Source organism: Phascolarctos cinereus, unplaced genomic scaffold, assembly GCF_003287225.1.
Source record: "Phascolarctos cinereus isolate Bilbo 61053 unplaced genomic scaffold, phaCin_HiC Scaffold_7;HRSCAF=346, whole genome shotgun sequence".
Lineage (NCBI taxonomy): Eukaryota > Metazoa > Chordata > Mammalia > Diprotodontia > Phascolarctidae > Phascolarctos > Phascolarctos cinereus.
Window position 1 is genome coordinate 112977025 of NW_027556180.1, and position 23301 is coordinate 113000325.

Below are 23301 nucleotides of genomic sequence, written 5' to 3' on the forward strand. Positions count from 1 at the left end.
CAATGCCCCTTCTACCCTGGGAGCATAGATCAAATTTAAAAGAAAGGAAAAAGACCAAAATAGATGAACAAACAACTACAAAAAAGGAATCAGACCGTAGAAAGTTATTATGGTGACAGGGAAGCTCAAAACACAAACTCAGAAGAGGACAACAATGTCAGAACACTTACTGGCAAAACCATATAGGAAAATGGAAAGTGGTCTCAAACCCAGAAAGAACTCATGGAAAAGCACAAAATAAAGCTTAAAATCATATAAGAGAAGAAGAAAAATTGGGAAAAGAAATGACAGTGATTCGAGAGAATTATGAAAAAAGAATACACAGCTTGGAAAAAGAAAACAACTATTTAAAAAGTACAATTGGCCAAATGGAAAAGGAAATACCAAAATAAATTGAGGTAAACAACTCCTTAAAAATTAGAATTGGCCAAGTGGAAGCTGAGGACTCTATGACACATCAAGAATTAATCAAACAATTTCAAAAGAAGGAAAAAAAATAGAAGAAAACATAAAATAGCTCATTGGAAAAACAACTGACCTGGAAAATAGATCCAGAAGAGACAATGTCAGAATCATTGGACTATCTGAAAGTCATAATCAGAAAGAGGATCTGGACAGCATCTTTCAATAAATTATCGAGGAAAACTGTCTTGAAGTTGTAGAAGCAGAGAATAAAATGGGCATTGAAACAATCTCTTGATCACCTCGGGAAAGAGATCCCGAAATAAAAACTCCAAGGAACATTACAGCCAAATTACAGAAATATCAGGTCCAGGAAAAAATAATGCAAATGGCCAGAAAGAAATAATATCAGAGAGCCGCAATCAAGATTATATGGGACTTAGCAGCTACAGTATGAAAGGATCAGAAATCATGGAACATAATATACTGTCAGGCAAAGGAGCTAAGACTACAACTAAGAATCACCTACCTGGGTGAAATTAAGCATAACACTTCAAGCGAAAAAAATGATCATTCAATGAAATGGAAGGATTTCAAGCTTTCATAAGGAGAAGAGTAGAAATTTTTTAAAAATTAATCTCTAATATCAAAGACCCAAGAGAAGCCTAAAAAGGGAAAAGGTGGAAAAAGGAAAGGAAAACTTAAGAGATCCAAAGCAGCTGAATTGTTTACATGCCCATATGGTAAGATGATACTTGTAATTCTTAAAAACTGTATCACTAATAATGAAGCTAGAAGGAATATATATAGACAGAGGGTATGGACTTAAGGTGAATTTGAGGGAATGACATAAAAAAATTAATTAAGTGATGAAAAAGAGGAGTATATTGGTATTGATCAGGTGTGTAGAGGCAGAATGGGGTAAATTATTTCACATGAAGAGGCACGAAAGACCTATTACAGTGGATGGGAAAATGTAAGAGTGGGCAGTGGGCATTACTTTGAACCTTTCATCAGATTTGGCTCAAAGAGGGGAAAATACACACAATTAGTTGAATATATAAATATATCTTGCCTGAGATGGAAGTAGGAAGGAAGAAATTAAATAAAGGCAGGGGAGAAGGGGACAGGTAGAAGAGAGGGCAGAACAGAGGAAGCGGTAGACAAAAGCAAAGTACTGGTGAGGAGAGAAATGGTGAGACAAAGAGAGAAACAAAAAGGAAAACAAAATAGAATGGAGGAAAATACAGTTAGTAATCATAACTGTGAATGTGGATAGGATGAACTATCCCATAAAATGGAAGTGCACATCAGAGTGGATCAAAAATCAGAATACGACAGCATGCTCTTTACAAGAAACACGCTTGAAGCAGAGAGATACAAACAGACTGAAGATAAGGGGCTGGAGTAGAATCTATTATGCATCAGCTGAAGTTAAGAAATCAGGGATAAATCTCCTGATCTCAGACAAAGTAAAAGCAAAAATAGACCTAATTAAAAGAGATAAGGAAGGAAACTCCATCGTGATAAAAGATATCACAGACAATGAAGTAATATCGATGCTAAACATATATGCACCAAGTGTTATAGCATCCAAATTCTTAAAGTACCAAACAAGAGATAGAGAGCATTACAAAATGTAAATTAGATAATTTTGATTATATTAAATTAAATTTTTTTTTGCACAAACAAAACCAATGCAACCAAGATTAGAAAGAAATCTAGGAAACAATCTTTACAGCAAGTGTCTTTGATTAAGGCCTCATTTCTAAAATATATGAAGAGCTGACTCAAATTCATAAGAATACAAGCTATTCCCAAATGATAAATGGTCAAAGAATATGAACAAGCAGTTTTCAGATGAAAAAGTCGAAGCTATCTATAGGCATATGAAGAAATGCTCTGAATCACTTTTGATTAGAGAAATGTGAATTAAAAGACATCTGAGGTACCACCTCGCAAACCTATTAGATTGGCTAATATGACAAAAAGGGAAATTGATAAATGTTAGAGAGGATGTTGGAAATTGGGACACCAATGCATTGGTGGTAGAGTTGAGAATTGATCCAACCATTCTAGAGAGCAATTTGGAGCTATGCCCAAAGCGCAATTAAACTGTTCATATCCTTTGACCCAGCAACAGCACTATTAACTTCATATCCCAAAGAGATCATAAAAAGAGAAAAGAACTTATAAGAACAAAAGTATTTATAGTAGCTTTTTGTATTGGCAAAATATTGGAAATTGAGGGGATGCCCATCAATTGTGGAATGGCTGAACAAGCTGTGGTATATAAATATAATGAAATACTATTGTGCAGTATGAAATGAAACAGGCAGATTTCAGAAAAACATGAAAAGATTTGCATGAACTGATACAAAGTTAAATGAGCAGAACCAGGAAAACATTGAACACAGTACCAGAAACACTGTGTGACGATCAACTGTGAATAACTCAGCTTTTCTCAGCAACACAAGCCTTCAAGACAAGTACAAAGGATTCACAAAAGAAAATGCTTTCCATATCTAGATAAGAACTGATGGACTCTCAATGCAGATTAAAGCATACCTGTTTACTTACTTTATTCTTTTTTCATGTTTTTTTTTCTTTTGGTCTGTTTCTTCTTTCACAACTGTGACTAATATGGAAATATGTTTTATATGATAGCACATGTATAACCTATAACAAATTGTCTACCATTTTAGGAAAAGGGGAGGCAAGGAAGGGAGGAAAAATTGGAACTCAAAATTTTTTTTAAATGAATGCTAAAAATTGTCTTGACATGCACTTGGAAAAAATGAAACAATACTAGGTAAAATTAGAAAGAGAAATAAACTTTTGAATTGTGATACACAACATATCCTATTATTTAACATGGACAGGCCTGCTCACTGCCTAATGGAGTTTGGGATGAGAAACTGGGGTCACACATGCTGTAAGAAAGTCAAGGAAAGCAGAATGTTTGTTGAAACTGGTTGAGCCATGCATTACTCCTTGCTGTGTGCCAGCTTTTAGCCTCAATGGTGAAACATTCATTGCACTGGAAGATTAATAACTTTTCCAGTATATGTAATTTGTTCTACAGTATGGTACTGATACATATAAAATCTGGGAAAAAAATGCTGACCTGAAGTTAGAGTTTTCTAAAAGTAAAAATTGAAAAATTTTTGAATGGATGGCTAAAAGGAGTTGTAGAATCTTGTTAAAGAGAAAAATACAACAAACAAACAAAAATGACTCATCATCCAGCTGAGTTTGTTTAGGTAAGAACTAACTTGAAAAAAATGGAATGAAAAATGAACATGGTCACTATTAAATGTCCTTTTCATCCTTATACTTCAATGTCGCTTTATCCCACAGTTCAAAAATATCAGTAACTAAGTTCTGAATGTAATAAATTGTTGATAAATTCATTTTAACAAAAAGCAGAAAAAATGGTAATATGAATACATTAAGAAAACTCCAGGAGATTTTCTATTTTTCTTAAATAAAACATCACAAAACTTTCAGTAAAAGAGATGTCTTTTTTTAATGTCCAAAGACAGAGTGGGGAAGAAGTCATTGCCAAATATATGCTTCAGAAATTACTGATGAGCAAATCAACAAAGGACTACATTAAAATCATTCTAAAGAAGAATGGCAATCTCCCAACAGAAAATAAAGATGTCAGCAAACAGTTGGCAGATTACTACTGAAAATGATATGTCTCAGAAGCACCAGTTACCAGTCCTTTTACGGGCATCCCATACAACAGTATCCTTAGTCTTATGACTAATTAGTGCCCCACCCCCCCCAAGGAATTTGATTAGTGCATTGTCTGAAATGAAATTATACAAGCCTCTAGCATATATTTAAAACCATGACAAAATAAAAGCTCCATTGGCTCAAGTAGAAATTTATCTATAATATGAACAGACTAGAAAGTAATCTGGAATAATCATATACTCAATTTATTGACACAATAACCAAAGGCACCATTGGCTATATTAAAACAATGCAGTTAATTATAAATAGTCATATCATTTTAAAACATATGCCTTTTCCTCAGAGAAAATATTTTCAGCCAAATCTCTACCTGATATAAAATATTTTACAATCTATTTTGTGGTAATGAATTTAAAATATAACCATCATAATTTAAAATATTTAATCTACTTATTTTCTTTATTTTAGTAAGATTTAACAGAATTTTAAGTAAAGGAAAAGCTACATGTCTCACTTCTTACACATACTTGTAGAATGACTTTAGGGAAGTCATTTAAACTTTAGTCTCTAGATAAAACTCTGAGACTATAGAAATTTTTCTCACCTTATATCAGTGAAGTCAGGGATCCAGCCCTTATCCCTGTCCCTAAGGCCTATCTATCCTATAACAGAATTTTTAATACTCTTGCCTATACATGCAAATGACCAGGGGCATGCTTTTCTTCATCATTCTCTTCAGAACTCCCTTTCACTTTGGTAAGTTGTTCATAGCTAACTGCTCCCTGGTGAATGATGTTAGAACTTCTCTTCCTCAGGATTGAGGGAGTGAGAAGAATGGAAAATTTCATTTCTATCTTTTGAAGCTCCTAGTTCAATTAATTTCATCTCATAAATAATTTGTGTGTATGTGTGTATGTGTGTATGTGTGTGTATGTATACACACACACACTCTTTAATCTCTTCCTATGTCCCTCTCTATCTTCCTATTCTAATCAGTTGGAAGATAGGAGGGGAGGAGATGGATGGACAGACAGACAGAGAAAGTGCACAAGTATGCCACCGTGTCTCTCTGTCTCTTATCTTCCTCTCTTTTTTAATGTCTCTTTATTGGTCTTCACTTTATTGGTCTAACCTTCCCATGGTCTCCAAATCACCAAATGAAATTTACCGTGATAAAACAAAACAATTATTCTGATTTCCTGTTTGTTTGGGTTTTTTTTGTTTTATTTCTAAGGAAGTGCTCAAAGGAAGCAGGTCCCTCATGCAGTGCTCTGATGTCCCATTCAGAAATCTCTCAAAAGGCTTTTAAATGCTACTTTTCTAAAAGCATTAGTAATGTGAATAAATTACTAAGCATTCTATTTAATTTTGCTGTAGTTTGTTTAAATTTTCTTCCTCTATTTCCATACACAAAGAATAAAAATAATTTTAGCACTGTCAGAAGTAATTTGGTGAAACTGAAATCCTGAGCCCTGGGTTTTTCTAAATACCTTTATGACATTAGGCAAGCCCATTCACCTCTCAAGGCCTTGGTTTAATCACCTTTAAAATTAGAAGGTTGGATTTAGTTGGTTCCTAAGGTCTTTACTTTTCCTTTCACTTCTGTGATGCTATGAATTACAACTAGACTTCACTTGGGGAACCATTATTCAATAGTTTCTATGATTAATGTGTTGCACATTTCAAACACCCAACTTACAAAGTATCTTTAGAAAAAAATCTCTTTACAAATCGAGAATTACCTTACATGTATCTTGTTGTAGTTATCCCCATCTTGAACACCTGTGGCCAATATTACATTTGGCTACAATCAATGATTATATCTAAGAAATAGTTCAGTGCTTACTCTAATTGTGCTTTTCTATGCAACATTCAGCGGCCTAAGCAAATTCTAGCTTCAATTAATGCATTCAAACTGACATCACAGTACACTTTGGGGAAAAGGTCTGCATACATTCCACTTGTATCTTGAGCTGTCATCCTGGACATCTGAGAAGCTGGTGCCCACTATGCATTCCTGGGAAGACTCACATGCAGTTTCTATATGCCCAGGTGTTATTGATCAAGTGTGTTATCCTCAAGATGAAAATAATGGCATTGAAGTTTTAATAAATGCTTATGCTTGCTCTCTGCCATTAAAAAGCTATAAGCAGAATTCTTTAACACTAAAATAGAATCTGTTTTTAAAAGAAATTTTTGTTTGTCTTTAAACATCTCTTGGATCCATTCCCTTTTCTCCACTTACACAATTCCAACACCTTAGCTTGGTATCTTACCACCTCTTGCCTAAATATATTGTAGTAACCTTTTAATTGATTTCCCCTCTTCAATCCATCCACCATACATCAATCAATGTAATATTTCTAATGCATAGATCTGACCTTTTCTCTCACGTTCAGTAAATTCCAGTGTGTCCCAATTAGGATCAAATACAAACTCGTCCAAATAGCATTTAAAGACTTTTACAATCTTGCTCCAATTAGGCTTACTATAGATTACTGCTCTTTATAAAATCTTTGCATAAACCACTGGCCTATTTTATATTTATTATATGTGACATCGTGTCTACATTACCCAAGTTTTTGAATAGGCTGTTCTTTATGTTTAGAACACAGCCCTTTACCGCCTTTGTTTTTTAGAAGTCCTAGTTTCCTTCAGCTCTCAATTTAAATTCCACCTATTTTATGAGTCCTTTATTTGGGCCCTCCAACAGCTAGTCAAAGCTTTCCATTAGGTCTTCATCACTTCTTGCCTAGATTTATTTCAACAAATTTATAAAATATAAAAATTGTCTCTAAATTGATCTCCCTGCCACATAGCTCTCCATTGCAGTTAATCCTATATACTGCTACCAGAGCAATTTTCCTGAAAGGCAGATCTAACTATGCTTTTTCTCCACACAGTAAACTCCAGCGGTTTCCTCTTCCCTCTAGGATCAAATATAAATTCCACTTTTTAGCTTTTAAAGTGCTAAATAACATTGCCCTAACTTTCTTTTCCAGTCTCACTAGACATTACTTCTCTTCCTATAATCTTCAATCCAGCCAAATTGCCCTTTTCTCTCTTCCTCACACATAGCATTCAGTCTCCATTCTTATTCCCTTAGCACAGACCATCCCATATGCCTGGAATAAACTCCTTTCTTTAAAAAACCTCTGATCACCCCAACTGTTAGTGCCTTCCATCCCCAAATGTGCTGTATTTAACACATACATACATCTATTTATATTTATGCTTGTGAAAATATTCACATGTATATATGCATATATATAATTTATTAATTAACGAATAAATGTTATTTATACTATGTGTATACATATACATTTTTATGTATGTGGCATATATGCATATGTCTATGCATGTATTTTAATTTGTTCACTTTATATATGTCATGAATATGTTTATATATACTTATTATCTCCAACAATACAGTATAAACTTATGAACAAGGATTGTTTCATTCTTTGTACTTGGTTTATTCAGAATCTGACACATAAGTTTTAAATAAATAATTGTTGATATGTTAATTTTATATTTATACTTATGCATATCATTTGTCCCAATCAAAAGTAAGCTACTTGAAAATAGGAACTTTTTAATTTCTTTTGCTGGTCTTACCTCCCTGCCCCCCCAAAAATCCCCTAGTACCTAGTTTGCTTTCCACAATACAGCCGGAATTTAATAAATATTTGTTGATTGATTTATGTCATAAAATTTAAATCAAACAGAAAAGTGGATTTTATTTTCAACATTCCAGATTAGATGAAGAAAAAGGTGGAATTAAGATTGCAGGGAGAAATAATAATAATCTCGAATATGCATATGATGGCATAAAATGAAGGAGAATTAAGAGGCATCTTGAGGGTGAAAAAGGAGAGTGTAAAAGTTTGCTTGAAGCTTAACATAAAAAAAAAAACCCTAAGATGTTGGCAACTGGTCCCATCACTTCCTGATAAATAGAGGAAGAAAAAATGGAAGTAATGTCAAAGATTGCTACAGACAGTGACTATAGCCATGAAATTAAAAATTGCTTGTTCCTTGGAAGGAAGGCTATGGCAAATCTTGACAGCATACCAATAAGCAGGAATATCACCTTGCAGACAAAGGTCCACGTAGTTGCAAAGCATGGCTGGACTAAAAGAAAAGACTATAAGAAAATCTGTCTTATAATCAACACTTGCAAATTGTGGCTCTGGAAAAGACTTCTGAGAGTCTTTGGACAGCAAGGAGATCAGATAAGTCAATCTTTAAAGAAATTAACTCATTGGAAGGTCAAATACTGAAGCTGAAGTTTAAATGCACTGGCCACATAATGAGAATACAGAATATTGAGAAAGATGAAAGGCAAAAGAAAAAAAAAACAGCAGAGGGTGAGATTAATAGATAGTATCATGGCAACAATGAACATGACCTCAGAGGGACTTTGAGAAATGGTGTAGGACAGAAGGGCCTGGTGTTCTATGGTCCATGGGGTCACAAAGAGTCAGACACAAGTGAACAACTGAACAATAACAACATGGACATGGGGAAGATATCCTGTTAAAGAATATTGTGTATATAGACATATACACACACACATATGTATATACAAAATTTATTTCAAAAAATATATATATGTACATATATGTGGGTGTATACATACATATATGTATACATATATATATGTATATATGTATATGTGTGTGTATGTATGTGTGTGTGTGTGTATATATATATATATGTGTATATATATATATAATTTCACAAAGAATTTCCTTTCCTGTAGTAAATAAATTTGGGAAATTATCAAGCAAGGTCAAATTTATATTCACAAATATTCTGAATAGTCACCATTCACTCAATTTACTGAAATCCTGAGACTATCTGTATGATAGTTGCCACAAAGATGTCTTCAGTTGTATTTTTCTTCTTATATTTCTGTTTCTCAGCAGTCAGCCTATCTTATCTTTTTATTGTCTTATCACAGAGAGTTGCAGGCATGTGCTACTTGACTTGAGGTCCTGACTTCTTAATTGTACCACGTACAATGCTAGGTTTGGAAAATGCTTTCTTGAAGTTACAAATAATAAGATTTTGCTATACTTTCTCTGTCCTTTGGAAACTTACCTCTAAAATCCCAGCAGAAGAAGCCAAGGTTCCTAGAACTTATCTTCCTTGCCTATTAGTGGAAGGGGGAGTACCAAAGGAACAGATCACTTTCTGAGCTCATTTCAGCTTCATTTAAAACTGAGGGTAACAGAGGTGACTTTCACAACAAACTTAGCTTCTAGCCATGGACCATACCAAGGGAGAAAGGTCAGAAACAACTCTGTTTCTTTTGTGTTTGAAATAGAGGGGAAAAAGAAGGTCTCAGAGGATATATTTATGCTGGATCAGCTTCTGATCTCTTCAGGACCATAAGGATAGGGAAAAAGCTAGAAAAATTATTTTGTTATTCCACCAGATCACATCTGAGACAATTTTTTTCCTTTCACAAACCCCTGTGGGTTCATAACAATGGTCCAAGGGATTTGCACTAAGAATCCTTTCTTTTTTAATTTTTATTTATTTTTAAATTTTTTCATTTTATTAATTTATTTTGATTTATCAACAATCGCTTCCATATGCTTTTCAGTTTAAAATTTTTCTCCCCCTACCTCCCCACCACACTCCCCAAGACAGCACACAATCTCATGAAGGCTATCCTTTTACATTTCTATTAAACATATTTTCACATTAATGATGTTGTAAGTAAAAAATAAAACCAGTAGGAGGAACCATCACAAAGAGGAAACAAAACTCAACAGAAGAGAAAAAAAAAGATAGCAATTCAACTTCCATAGTTCTTTCTTTGGATGTGGACAGCATTTTCCATCATGAGGCCTCTGGAGATGTCTTAGATCCTTGTACTGCTGAGAAGGATTAAGTTTATCAATATTAGTCTTCACACAACATGGCTGTTATTGTGTACAACATTCTCTTGGCTCTGCTCACTTCACTCAGCATCAGACCATTCAAGTCTTTCCAGGTTTTTCTGAAGTCAGCCTGTTCATCATTTCTTATAGCACAATAGTATTCCATTACATTCATATACCACAACTTGCTCAGCCATTCCCCAATTGATGGGCATCCTCTCAATTTCCAATTCTTTGCCACCACAAAAAGAGCTGCTATGAATATTTTTGTACATGTGGGTCCTTTTCCCATTTGTTTGATCTCTTTGGGATATAGCCCTAGAAGTGCTATTGCTGGGTCAAAGGGTATGCACATTTTTATAGCCCTTTGGGCATAGTTCCAAATTATTCTCCAAAATGGTTGGATCATTTCACAACTCCACCAACAATGCATTAGTGTTCCAATTTTCCCACATCTTCTCCAACATTTATCATTTTCCTGTTTTGTCATGTTGGCCAATCTGATAGGTGTGATATGGTACCCCAGAGTTATTTTGATTTGCATTTCTCTAATCAATAATGATTTACAGCATTTTTTCATATGGCTATAGATGGCTTTAATTTCTTCATCTGAAAACTGTCTGTTCATATCCTTTGACCATTTATCAATTGGAGAATGGTTTGTATTCCTATGAATTTGGTTTAATTCTCTATATATTTTAGAAATGAGGCCCTTATCAGAGAGACTGGTTGTAAAAATTCTTCCCCAATTTTCTACCTTCCTTCTAATCTTAGTTGTATTGGCTTTGTTTGTGCAAAAACTTTTCAATTTAATGTAATCAAAATTATCCATTTTGCTTTTCATAATGTTCTCTATCTCCTGTTTGGTCATGAATTCTTCTGTTCTCCATAGATCTGATAGGTAAACTATTCCTTGCTCTCCCAGTTTGCTTACACTATCAACCTTTATATCTCAATCATGAACCCATTTTGACTTTATTTTGCTATATGATGTGAGATTTGGGTCTATGCCTAGTTTCTGCCATACTCTTTTCCAGTTTTCCCAGCAGTTTTTTTTTTTAAAGAGTGGGTTCTTATTCCAGAAGCTGGGGTCTTTGGGTTTATCAAATAATAGATTACTATAGTCATTGACTACTGTGTCTTGCATATTTAGCCTATTCCACTGATCCACCACTCTATTTTTTAGCCAGTACCAAGCAGTTGTGATGATTGTTGCTTTATAATACAATTTAAGATCTGGAATTGCTAGGCCACCTTCCCCTGAATTTCTTTTCATTAGCTCCCTTGATATTCTGTACCTTTTGCTCTTCCAAATCAATCTTAGTATTTTTTCTAACTCTATAAAATAATTTTTGGTAGTTTGATTGGTATGGCACTGAATAAGTAAGTTAGCTTAGGTAGAATTGTCATTTTTGTTATATTAGCTCTGCCTACCCATGAGCAACTGATCTTTTTCCAGTTATTTAGATCTGATTTTATTTGTGTGAAAAGTGTTTTGTAATTGTGTTCATAGAGTTCCTGGGTTTGTTTCATTAGGTAGACTCCTAAATATTTAACAATGTCTACAGTAAATTTAAATGAAATTTCTATTTCTATCTCTTGCTGTTGGGCTTTGTTGGTAATATATAGAAATGCCAGTGATTTATGTGGGTTTATTTTATAGCCTACAACTTTGCTAAAGTTGTTTATTGCACTAAAAATTCTTTAAGGCTACCACAAACAGTAAATAAGTGCCCTATCATTATACATATATTATTTTCATCTGTGACAAGAAGTATGTGCAAGTTTGAAGCATTATAGCTTTTTTTTTTCCCAGTAGCAATTTGTAACTATTATAATGACTGTGCACAATGATTTTGGTGCTTTAGCAGTGATTGCATCAAATTCTGCCTAAGACTATTACACTAAACTCTGACCTCTTCTGACTATGCACAACATGTCCTTCCAGCTTTTCAACCTGTCATCACATTGTTTCCAAACCACCACAAGGGTTAGACATTCAAGCAAGGGATGACCTGACACATGCATTTACCTTAATGTGCATTTTGTGCACTGAGCCAGAGTAGCTCCTACAGACCCTTCTGTTACCCTGTACCCCATCAGTTGGGTAATCACATGATCAAGAATTTCCAACTTGAAAAAGTCTTCCACCATTTTACATCACATATTTGTGAATACAAGCATTTTTACTTTACCTTGTTTTAAATACAAATGAAGAGATAAACTTGATGCAGAACCAGATTTAGCACTATTTGGTGTTAAGCCAAATATTAGAAACTTTGATTCAAAGAAAAAAGTCAAATTTAGAAGTTAAATGTAAAGATAATGTTATTACATTATGTTAATTTTTCTAAATTAGAGCTTATTTCATAAAAATTTCATTTATTTTCAACATTTTAAAATAATAAAAGTTAATATGAAGTATTTCAGATAAAAGTAAGCATATGAGGTCTTACTGGATTTTTTTTTTAATTTTTACAGAATGTCCCACATAAAATGTTTATAATTATGTTATAATTAATTTTATAGTGAAAGTTTTCATAATTATGAGTAGAATAAAATTATGTAATTATAAGGTGTTATAAGATGTTTTAATTTGGAACTTTTGGGAGGAAAAGTTATCACTTTAGTTATTGTAAGCACTTAATGAATAAATCTAAAAGAATATTATGAGTAGTATATTAACTTACTCTTAGAGTTCTCAACACATTGTCATTGTTGTTAAAAAGGATTTATGAAATCCAAAATTTTGGGAACCACTATACTAGCCTGTAAAACATAAGAGTCTAGTGATACCTTTTCCCTTGCAGGCTGTACAGTGAGGGAGAATGTCTGAGAAGCTGTGGCTTCTAGCTGAGAAGAGAAGTCTGAAGGCCCTCTAGTATCCTTCCTGTGATGAGGAGATGGGTACCATAATAATTCCAGCAATTTCAAAGCCAAGACATTTTCAGAATTTAAAATCTTTTAAACTGTAGTTTGAAACAAGTAGTTGTGCCAAAACAAGGACATTCATATTAAGTTTTTTTAAGATGTAAAATTTTATAAGTTTTATAGTGTATTAGTTCTGGAATTGCTTTGCCTGGGGCACTCTATACCTTTCCAAGGGCCAATATCCATGTGCACTGGGATATTCTCGGCTTCCCCAAACATAGGAGTTACTTTTATACATAAGGAGGCCAAGAGATACAAACTGATTATAGATATTAGTTTAATCACTTAGGTTACTTACATTAGGGACCAGTCTGGGTGGCTGCCAGATGAATCGAACTTGGCAAAAACCCCAGGAAAGCCCAGTGATAACTATAAGAAATAGACAAAGGGAGGAGGAGCTATAGGGCACATTGCTACTTATTGGTGAATATTTTGGGTTTCGTTTAGTAATGCGCTCATTTCAGAACTTAGGCATTAAGTCTGTTCTGTTGGGTAAAAATGTGCAAACACAGGTTTGTGTACTGTTCATGTACAGGTCATGGTAACTGAGTAATGACTTTTAACAGTCACCACATCTAAGTTCTGGTTTTCATCGGTCACTATATACAGATTCTCACTGGTCATAGTAGCTAAGTTATGGCTTTCACTTCCTACTGTGTTTTATGGATTTTTCCTCAATAGGGAACCCACAAGGTCAATAAATTTATTTTAAACTTGTGTGTATTAATTTGTACATGACTGTGGATGGGCTTTACCAATATAAGAAGAAAAAAACTTAAATCAGTTCATAGCTATCATTCTATGCTAAATTATTTAATGCTTAAGCACAACTTAATACAATAAGACAAAATATTTGTGAAATTCATCTGGATGAACAAATTAATACTTTCCAAGGAAATAATATTTAAAAATAGGAATGAAAATAGCCTAGCATTACCAACCCTCCAGCTAGAATATGAGCAGTTATGATCACCACTTTTCCAGAATAATTAAAAATTGAACAATGGAATATTCTATGTTAGAAGGGGGAAATTGTAGCAGTAGTATAGTGTTTGATAAAGCAAGGTAACAAACACTACAGCAGTCATTTATTAAGCACTTACTACATGCTAGGCACTATGCATTGAGGTTACAAATACGGGCAAAAATAATGGAAGCACTTGCCCTCAAGGAGTTTATATACTATTGAGAGAGAAACATAAAAGGCAAATGAAAAGTGAGGGTGCAGGGATAAGGATTAAGGAGAAGGTGTCCATACAGTGAAATCGTAGTGAAGTCCCTAGCATCAAAAGCACAGTTGGGAGAGAAGTGAATAACGGCTGGTCTGGGCTTATCACTCAAAATGGAGACACTAGAAAGAACCTGCAAATAGGAACAGGGCACCAATATGACAAAGGACAGTTCTAGGATGAGTAGGTCACAGGTACTGAGGAAAGTTCTCCAATGAGAAAGCAACTGAGTTAAGGCACAGTCCACAAATCCAGAAGTGTAGCCAGAATGGCACGACCAGCCTAATAAACCCAAGTATATAAACTACTGAGGGTAAAGACTACATATGCAACAAAAACTTCTGGGAAAACTTAGTTTGGCAAAAATTAGGATTGGACTAACATCTTATACCATATATTATTATATTATATTATACCATATAAGCTCCAAATGACCTAAATATAAAAAGGTCACAACATTAAAAAAATTACCAAACTGGAAAAAATATTTCTTGCATGTGTAAAGGAGTATTTTTTAAAATAAAGAAAGGGTAGAAATGACAAAGGAAAAAGAATAAACAATTTCAAATACCTAAAATTTTTAAGTTTTTACATAGACAAGTCCAGTGGAGATAATATTAGCATAAACATTGTAAACTAGCGAAATCTTAGAGAAAATATCTTGCATAAAATTTTATATGCAATATTTGTCTATGTAGCAAATTAATATAAATATGTAAGAACAAGAGCCAGTTTTCACTCTTCTGGGCCAGACCTGACTCAGACCAGTGTGGTAGGGGAGGTTCACTATTAAAAAAAAATGAGACACTGGTATAACATGAAACCATCAACAAAAGTACACTTACACTAGTATCATGGAAAAGATATTGAATAAAGATATAACACTGGTTGATGAAGCTTCCCGTACAACTGAATTTGGAATGAGAAAGCACAGGATTAGAAAGGTGTGCAGACTCACTCCATAATAGGAAGTCTGCCAAGCCTAATGAGCCCTTACTATCTTTGCTTAAGTGACTAGGAAGATACATGAACAATATAGACCTTAGCTCTCTGGACCAGTAGAGTCTTAAGGATAGTTTCATTTCCTTTTGGGGAAGTCAGTCAGTCAATCAACAAGCATTTATTAAGGGCTTACGAAGTATGAAATGCTGTGTGAAGCCCAAGGAAGACAAATACAAACAGAAAGACAGCCATTTCCCTCAGGGAATACATTCTTTTGGGGGCAGACTGTACTTGAAAAGAAGCTGTAAAAGGTGACAATGGGATGAAGCTAACCAGGATGTGGTACAAAAATCCCAAATCCAGGGCAGCCTGGAAAAAAGAAAGACAGGTCTACCTTAGATGCCCTCAATTCTGAAAGGAGCCATTCAAACAAAGGGAGATGCTTCACAGGCAGAAGATATGTGTAAGGGCTGAATTCCAGGGCTGGAGTGAGTTTCCTGTATGAAGAAGACAAGAGAGGTATGCAATACAGCCTGTAGAGGAATGAGAGAAACTAGCTAATGTGTTAGGGACCTTTCAGTCTTCCTTTTGCCAAGAGGCCCAGGCAGATTAGTAGTAGATGTTGCTACTACTAAACCTATAAAATAAATAAAGTTTGTGAAGACAAAGGCAGAAATTCATACTATCAATAGCCTTGTGAAAACAAAAGAAAAGTCTTCAAAATATCTAAGTGAAGAAGCATTTATTAAGCAATTGCTATGTGCCAGGCACTGTGCTAAATGCTAGAGATACAAATAAAAAAATACTAATAAATCAAGATAATATTTTTGTTCAAGGAGCTTATATTCTAATGTGAGAAGATAACACATAATAAAGAATTGAAAAGAGGGTGAAGGAGAGAAGAGAATGTTCCTACACAGAGTCAGTCCAGAGAGTCAGAAACATAGAACCTTCACAGAGAGTGAAGGATAGATGATTGGGTGCTTACCCAAAATGGAAGCCGTGGGAAGAACTTACCTTGGGAGAAAAGGGTGAAAGCATAGGGAAGTTTCAGAGGGATAAGGAAATTGAGACACGATGGTAGTAGTCTGGAAAAACAGAAGCACAGAATCACAAAGATGGTATAGCTTGTGAATAGAGAAGGTTTTATTTGAAGAGGAAAGACATTGACAGCAATGCAAAAAGAAAAAAAAAGCATCAATAAAACCTATATTTATTTTTTTTTAAAAGGAAGAAATAGGTGTAACTTGGGTTTGTCCGGGCATACCCAAACATGGAGGTGACCTGAGGGGACTTTAGAGCACATCTAGATTGCCTAACAGGGTGGCCTCTACATCCCCTACCATGCAGGTGGGTAGAGTTTCCTTTGATTGGCTGCCTTCATCTTTAAAACTAGCCAGACTGAGACCTTCCCTTTCTTTGAAGCATTTTTTTTTCTGCTTTTTTGGCTTCTGCTCTTTCATGTGCACACTCCTTCCTTAACTCACAGCATGAATGCCATGAATTGAACTGGTAAGAGGGGAAGGACTTCTTCCTCTGCTTCCTATTTTATTCTGGCTCTGAGAATTAGGACTGGGTGTATTTGTTTCTGTTCTGTGTGGTTTCACCTTCCCAGTTTCTAGGTGCCATTTACTGATGTCCACGAGGCCTGGGAGTTTGAGGCATGGTCACCTTCAGACAGGATTCTAGGTGAGGAGGTGGAGCTGGCTAGCCTGGTGGGAAAGTCTTGCCCAGAGAAACAAGGGTGCCTGGATTGCAAGCCCAAGTGTTGATTTGGATTAAGAACTGGAACTGTCTGCTCATAGGAACTGAACTAATGAACCTATAGTTGTTAAACTAGTCCTCTTCCCCTCTCCAGGGAGTAAGGTAGTGCAAGGGGTGAGTTTAATTCATCCTTACATGTTGGAGTAATAAATGTGTGTTTGTGACAATAGCTTTTGAAGTAAATATTTGCAGAAGCCAATTTGACTTCTAGTGGCTAAATGGAACTAGGATAAGCGGGAACATCCTCTACAATTGCGCAAACAAGATTGGTGGGGTCTGGAACTATTTGTAGAGAGCCCTGGCACCTCAAAATCCCTTAAGAGTACTAGAAAATTCTTGAGGGGGGTGAAATATAATCTCTTGGCCTTTGAGGCAGAGAAGATCACACTAGTCAGTAGGCAGAGCCATCCTTATGTACACACTTTAAAAAATAAATGTATCATCTCTTTAGTTTTGTAGAGAAAGAAGGAAAGGAAGAAAAGAAGGAAGGTAAATTGAAAGTTATCCTTTATGTCAGTTCTTTTAGGAAGCAGGCTGGTTTTAGAGTTTTCAACAGGTAAAGGATAGGTCCTTGTGAGGAAAAAGAAAAGGTTCACATTGCTCTCTCTTTTTTTCCTTAGACAAATCACACAAAAATATACTAGATGATCGATTAGCATCACAGAAGGTAAGAGGAGCTGTATTCTCATCAATGAAATGCCACTAAAACTTCAACAGAAACTTTGGCTCTATTTTCATCTTAAAAATAAAAACAAAAACAAAAATCTCCTATTCTTCAACAAAGCATTAGCCCAAAACTGATAGCATCCGATTTTAATATATATTCATGTTTAATATTTGGTGGGTAGAGTAGATAGATGTAGGTCATTACTTTTACAGCAGGAGACAACACATTCGGATATTGGAGAATGATTAGTTGCTAGGCTATGCTTGTTAACATTCAGACGTTTCAGTTAAAATTACATTTGCATATTTTCACCTATTGCATATTTAGGGTGGCACACATTTCTTTGTTGTTTGTTGTTGTTATTTGTTTATTTGTTTTTCCCATCTAATACCATGATCACATTTGAACATTCTTTCCCTCAGAATTTTCCTGAAGCTATTTTTGTTTTTTTTCCAAGTATTTTAAAAATGTGGTTCATGTTATTCTATTATCATTATATTCTCTATACATATTCTATATATCATTATATTTTGTCACATTATCACATTGTCACATTATTAAATAATTTTTTGACACTTTCACATGCAAATATGAAATCCTCACTTCTAAGACAAGATACAAAGGGTCAAAGAAAAGTTCAAGAAGCCATCACACCTCTCTTTGGATAGAAATCATTTGTCTCTGTTCTGACTGTCCTCACAAATCGTATTTCACATCTATTGTATCCATACACAAAAAGCCATAGTTCATACCATTCCATGTTTACAAGTATAGATATCACACCATAAAGACAATGATACAATGTGAGGTCAATTATCAAATGTTTCTTAAGCAAAAGTATAATCTTGAAATTTGTTACAGATACAGTTCTTTTTGAAAAAAAAAATCTTAGGAAGCATTGAGACAGCTAAGAATGGCTAAAATTAGTTTTCATTAGTTGCTCAAAGTTGTTCAATAGCCTTTTCAAATAAAAGGACATAAACATTGAATGAAACTGGCTAGAATAGAATATGTCAGCAGCTCAATGACTTCAGAGTTTTCACAATGATGCTTCCAAAGAAATCACCAATAAGAAAGCGTCTTCCACCCTGTATTTCTGGTATGCAGCTGCTTGTCTATGGTTATATTAGACCACACAGTCAACAGTGACTAAAGGTTCACTGACTGAGAGCATTTGGAAGGCAAGACCCTGACTAGTAGAATTTCATTTTCCCATCATAAGTACTCCAAATAAGATTCTCTGTCACTTACCAGCTCTGTTAAACTAGGCCTCAGAAAGGCCTGTTGAGAAGCAAACACACACAACCTAATACCCTGATACTTCTTTGAGGGGCTCTAACAGTCCTGTATAGCCATCATTTCATGAAGCCTCACAACACCTTTATGAGGTAGTTAGAGCACTTGACAAGTATCACTCCTGTAAAATCTGAGTAAATCAATATTGGTTTGGGAATAATGGGTCCTGTTTCCCATGCCAAGAAAAAAACTTTGTGTAGCTTTTTTTTTAAAAGCAGTTTCTTTTGTCACTATTTATTACTATTGATAAAAAAAGCAGACCCCACTTTACTTTCACTCCCACTGCAGCCCCCACCACTCTTTACATTTCAAAATTCCAGCAGGGGCCCACTTAACTCAGAGCTGGGACAGCAACACTCACAATACTTGGGTGTCTAGTCTGTGTACTTCTTTGACTCCAAGATCAATGTTGATAATTGGATTGAAGTACAAGGGCCAATAAAATACAGTTGCAAATAAACTGAGGAATAAAAGGCCAAAAATGGCCAAACAAAGTCCTCATGTTGATACTTTCCAAAAATGGCTCCACATTATATAAGGAGCAGTTTTCGATTCATTCCTTAACCAAATCCATCAAAAGGAAAATAACTCCAGCAACATGGCATGAACAATAAGAAACCTTGATGCCCAGTAGTACACAGCTAGTCAATCCCAGGCAAATTGAGGAATCAATTGATATGGAAAAAAAGAATATTTGACAAGGAATTCTCTCCATCACTTCCAAGTAAGCTCTTTAAAGTCAAGAAACTTTGTGGCGATATCCTCTTTTTCTTGCACAGGGCATATGGAATGGATGAAAGGTAAGAAGGTTTCTGCATAATCAAACAACTACAGATAAAACATACTGAGTCTTGGGGAGCCCTTGAGGGCATACAATAGGAATAATGACTTGCCTGGTTTGACAGACTTGTATTCCCAAAGATTCCATGGGGATTTTGCTCCTAAAGTTTTGACATGCTCCAGTTCCATTATGATGGCTTTTCTGTGACTACTATTCTCTGTGTTATATAGAGCCTTTGAAAAGTCATCTGTCAATGTTAAAAGTAATCTGTCATTAATGCTTTCAGATAAAAATCTTTCTCTATAAAGAGAGGCCCAACGGCCCAGTTGCTTTAGCCAGAAGATGACTTCTTCAGCATCCATTTGTAACAGATTTGTGAAGGAGCAGGTCATACTCTGATTCTCCTCTGCTCCAATGATATACAAGTAGAACCATTACAATACCAGTTAAAGGTGTCAGTACTCCAGAAAAAAATCTCCCTTCTCTTTGAGGATTTGCTCACCTCGCATTTGAAGCTATAGAAATCTGATCATCCTTGTTATTTTTGAAAGGCTACAGTACTACAGACTGGCGAATGTTCTGGTGAATGTCTTCTAATCTCAGTTTTAGGGCACCAGGAAATAACTTTTCAATGGTATCTCTGAGCAGAATATTTACTTTAGGAAAATCTTCCCATTTCTCTTGGCACTCTGCACATTCCCTTTTCTTTGAGGAAACCTACCAGAGAGTCAGGCAATGTCAACAGAAACTGTGCCTGCCATGCAAGGTCGTGGAATTCATCAGGATGTCATAACAGCAGTGGCAAGAAAATTCATTAACAGAAATTTGACAACTAGCACCAGAGCTCGTCATGTTGTGTGCAGTTAGATATACATCTTCCACCTTCTTTCTAGATTTAGTACTCTGAAGATATCTATTTCAGACTCTTAAGCGCTGCAAAGCATAATTAAATTACACTGTACTGGAGCCAGCCCCACACAGACCCAAGCATCAATTCCAATGCCCTTGGCAATGCTGCTCAACCTGACCCCCAGCCCCAGTGGCCAAGACAAATCTCTCTTTATGAGTATATGACTGCAGAATGACTATTGTGTGATTCTTTTATTAATAATTGTGATTAAAATTAATTTCCTTGAGAAACAGACAAAACCCATCTTTGCAAAATTTCCTAGAACAAGGCAGGAAATTCAGAAGACAAAGAAAGGGATCCTGAAGTTTTGGCCTTTTAATCTTGAACTACATGGCCTTCAGTGAGGAAGGAGCCTAAAGTTTGTTTGCTTGTTTGCCTTAAAGATAGGAAGCAAACACTACATTTTAAGATCAGAATCATTTATAACATCTAATTTGCTATAGGCAAATGAACCAGGACCAGGAAAGAAAAAACAAGGGCTATGGAGAGGGAAAGAGAGTTTTGAAAGATGGGATTAATAAAAAGATTGGACATTTAGCTGAGAAAACTATAAGAAATCTGTTTGAGAAAATCCAAGAATCAGAGGAAAAGAAAATAAATCTTTGGAGACCAGAAAATGGAAAGATACATTGTTTTTTGGTGGCAGTGGTGGTTTCTTCATCCAGGAAGCCAGAGAGCAAGGGAAGGACTTTTTTAGATCCACAGCCAATGAGGTAAGGGGTGAAAAACCCTTTGGGAGAGGAAGAGCAGAGAAGAAAATGTTTGCCAAAGTCCTTGGGTTCCTATACTCAAGATTAAGTGAAAAAGCAGATTCCCAAAGCACTGAGACTATCAACTTTTCCAACACAACACCATCAGGTAGATGCTAATGTAATCAAGTATCTAGATGATAAAAATGAGATGATCAACCTTAATTGTTCTTATTTGTCATTCCTTCTCAAAAAGGATCATGACATCAGGGAGGTGATGCCATGACATGCAAGTGAATTGGATTTAGAGAGAGAAGGCTGCGCAAAGTCACCAGCATCACTTTCTCCTCCTGAGCAATGTGGGTCTAGTGGCCAGATATAAATCAGAACAACTGGAGATGGCCCAGAATGCAGTGGGAGACCTTGGCCTTTTTAAGATAAGGTCTTTAACAGGTCTTAATTTGACTGAGGCCAAGCCCATTCAGTGATTAAGGCTTAATAATAATTGAGGAAGACAATGACCTCTTTACCTAATTTTTTTAAATTAAAAATCATCTATATATTATTTAATTTTAAATTTTACATATTTAGATGTAAATTTATGTGTACATATATATATATGATATATATATATGTATGTATATATATATATATGTATAAATATATAATATTTTACCTTATCTTTACTATCCCCCCAAAAAACTCACTCGGTCCCTAGGAGACACTGGCTATCCTAATATTGTATACCCTCATCAAACTCCTAACCCTAACCCTCTCCAAGCAAACTTTGTACCACTCTCTTTTAGCTCTACTCAACTCCAATGGAAAGTTGGCTAAGGCATTCCAATTAATGTGTATGTGGTTTGACTCTTTTCTTTTGTAATAAATAAGAATGCCTTTCTTAAGCTTATATCTTAGTGTTCTGTGTTAATTTTTCAACACAGAAGTATAGAAAGGAGAAAGCCTGTTATATGTGTCATCCCTCCTTGCATCATCAGTAAAAATAGAGCTGGTTGGTGAGATAACCAGAACAAGGAGTTGGCAGGAGAACCCATAGAGATTATGAGTTATTTAAGATTTGGTTCTTGTCAGTGAAAAAGAAAAAGAGCAGTTAGTCTACAGTAGTTATGGCATCATGGAAGTTTATCTAGATTGAGACTAGATGAATACCCACCAAAGGGATTGAAATCATTAAATGAGATTCCATGGAAACTTTGAAAAGTTTTCCTTAACCTCAAAAAAGATGTAAAATGTAGAAAACAATCTAAAACATAAAAAAGTAGATGGTGTATTTGAAAGTTAAAACTTTGTTTAAAACACTCAAATAAAAACCATGTGAAGAAGGAGTGGAAGGAAGTGATAAATTGGGCCCAACAAGATTCAAAGAAGAGCAGGGAGTATTAGCTAAGAAAGAAGAAAGGAAAAAAGCAAACATACTGGAAAAGAAAGGAAATGAAATAGAAGAGATAAAAGCTAAAAGATGGCTAAAGAGGGGCAAGGGAAATGCATTAGCCACCTTTTTTTTAATTACCTAGTATTTAGGCCATCGGTAAGAATACATTCGTTAATTTGACTGCATATTGTAATGATGAGAGACAGCAAGATGCAGCATATGGCCTTCAAGGAAGACATGGATTCTAGTACTTCCTCTCAAAAGGCATGGCTGTGTAATCATGGTCCTGTCATTTGACTTCTTAATGCTCCGGGGAGTTCTCTCAAAGTATTGATTATTATAAATTGCTTATCTGAATTATCAGGAGACATTTCCTCACTGGGAGTTCCCCATACTGATGAAATTACAGGCCCAGATCCTCACAAAATGTTACAATAATATTTTATGCATTTTATAATTATTAGTCACTGTAGTTTCAGAGTGTGTTAATTTCATTAAAGAACAGTGTGTTGATTACCACTGCAGAAACTGAACTTTATAAGCTCTTTCCAAACTTAGAGACATATTTAATCATCTAAAAGGTCACCTCTCCAATTTATTAATTTATTCTTCAGTCTGATTTCCTTCTTTGATAATTCCATAGAAAGACATACTATGAATGTTATGGCTCAAATACGGCACTTGAAAATTAATTCATC

General features: G+C 35.0%; 1 pseudogene; it reads right to left on the reverse strand.

The window, feature by feature from the left end:
• Nucleotides 1-19187: 19187 nt before the first annotated feature.
• LOC110212476 (bifunctional apoptosis regulator pseudogene) lies at nt 19188-20463 on the reverse strand (annotated as a pseudogene).
• Nucleotides 20464-23301: the final 2838 nt, after the last annotated feature.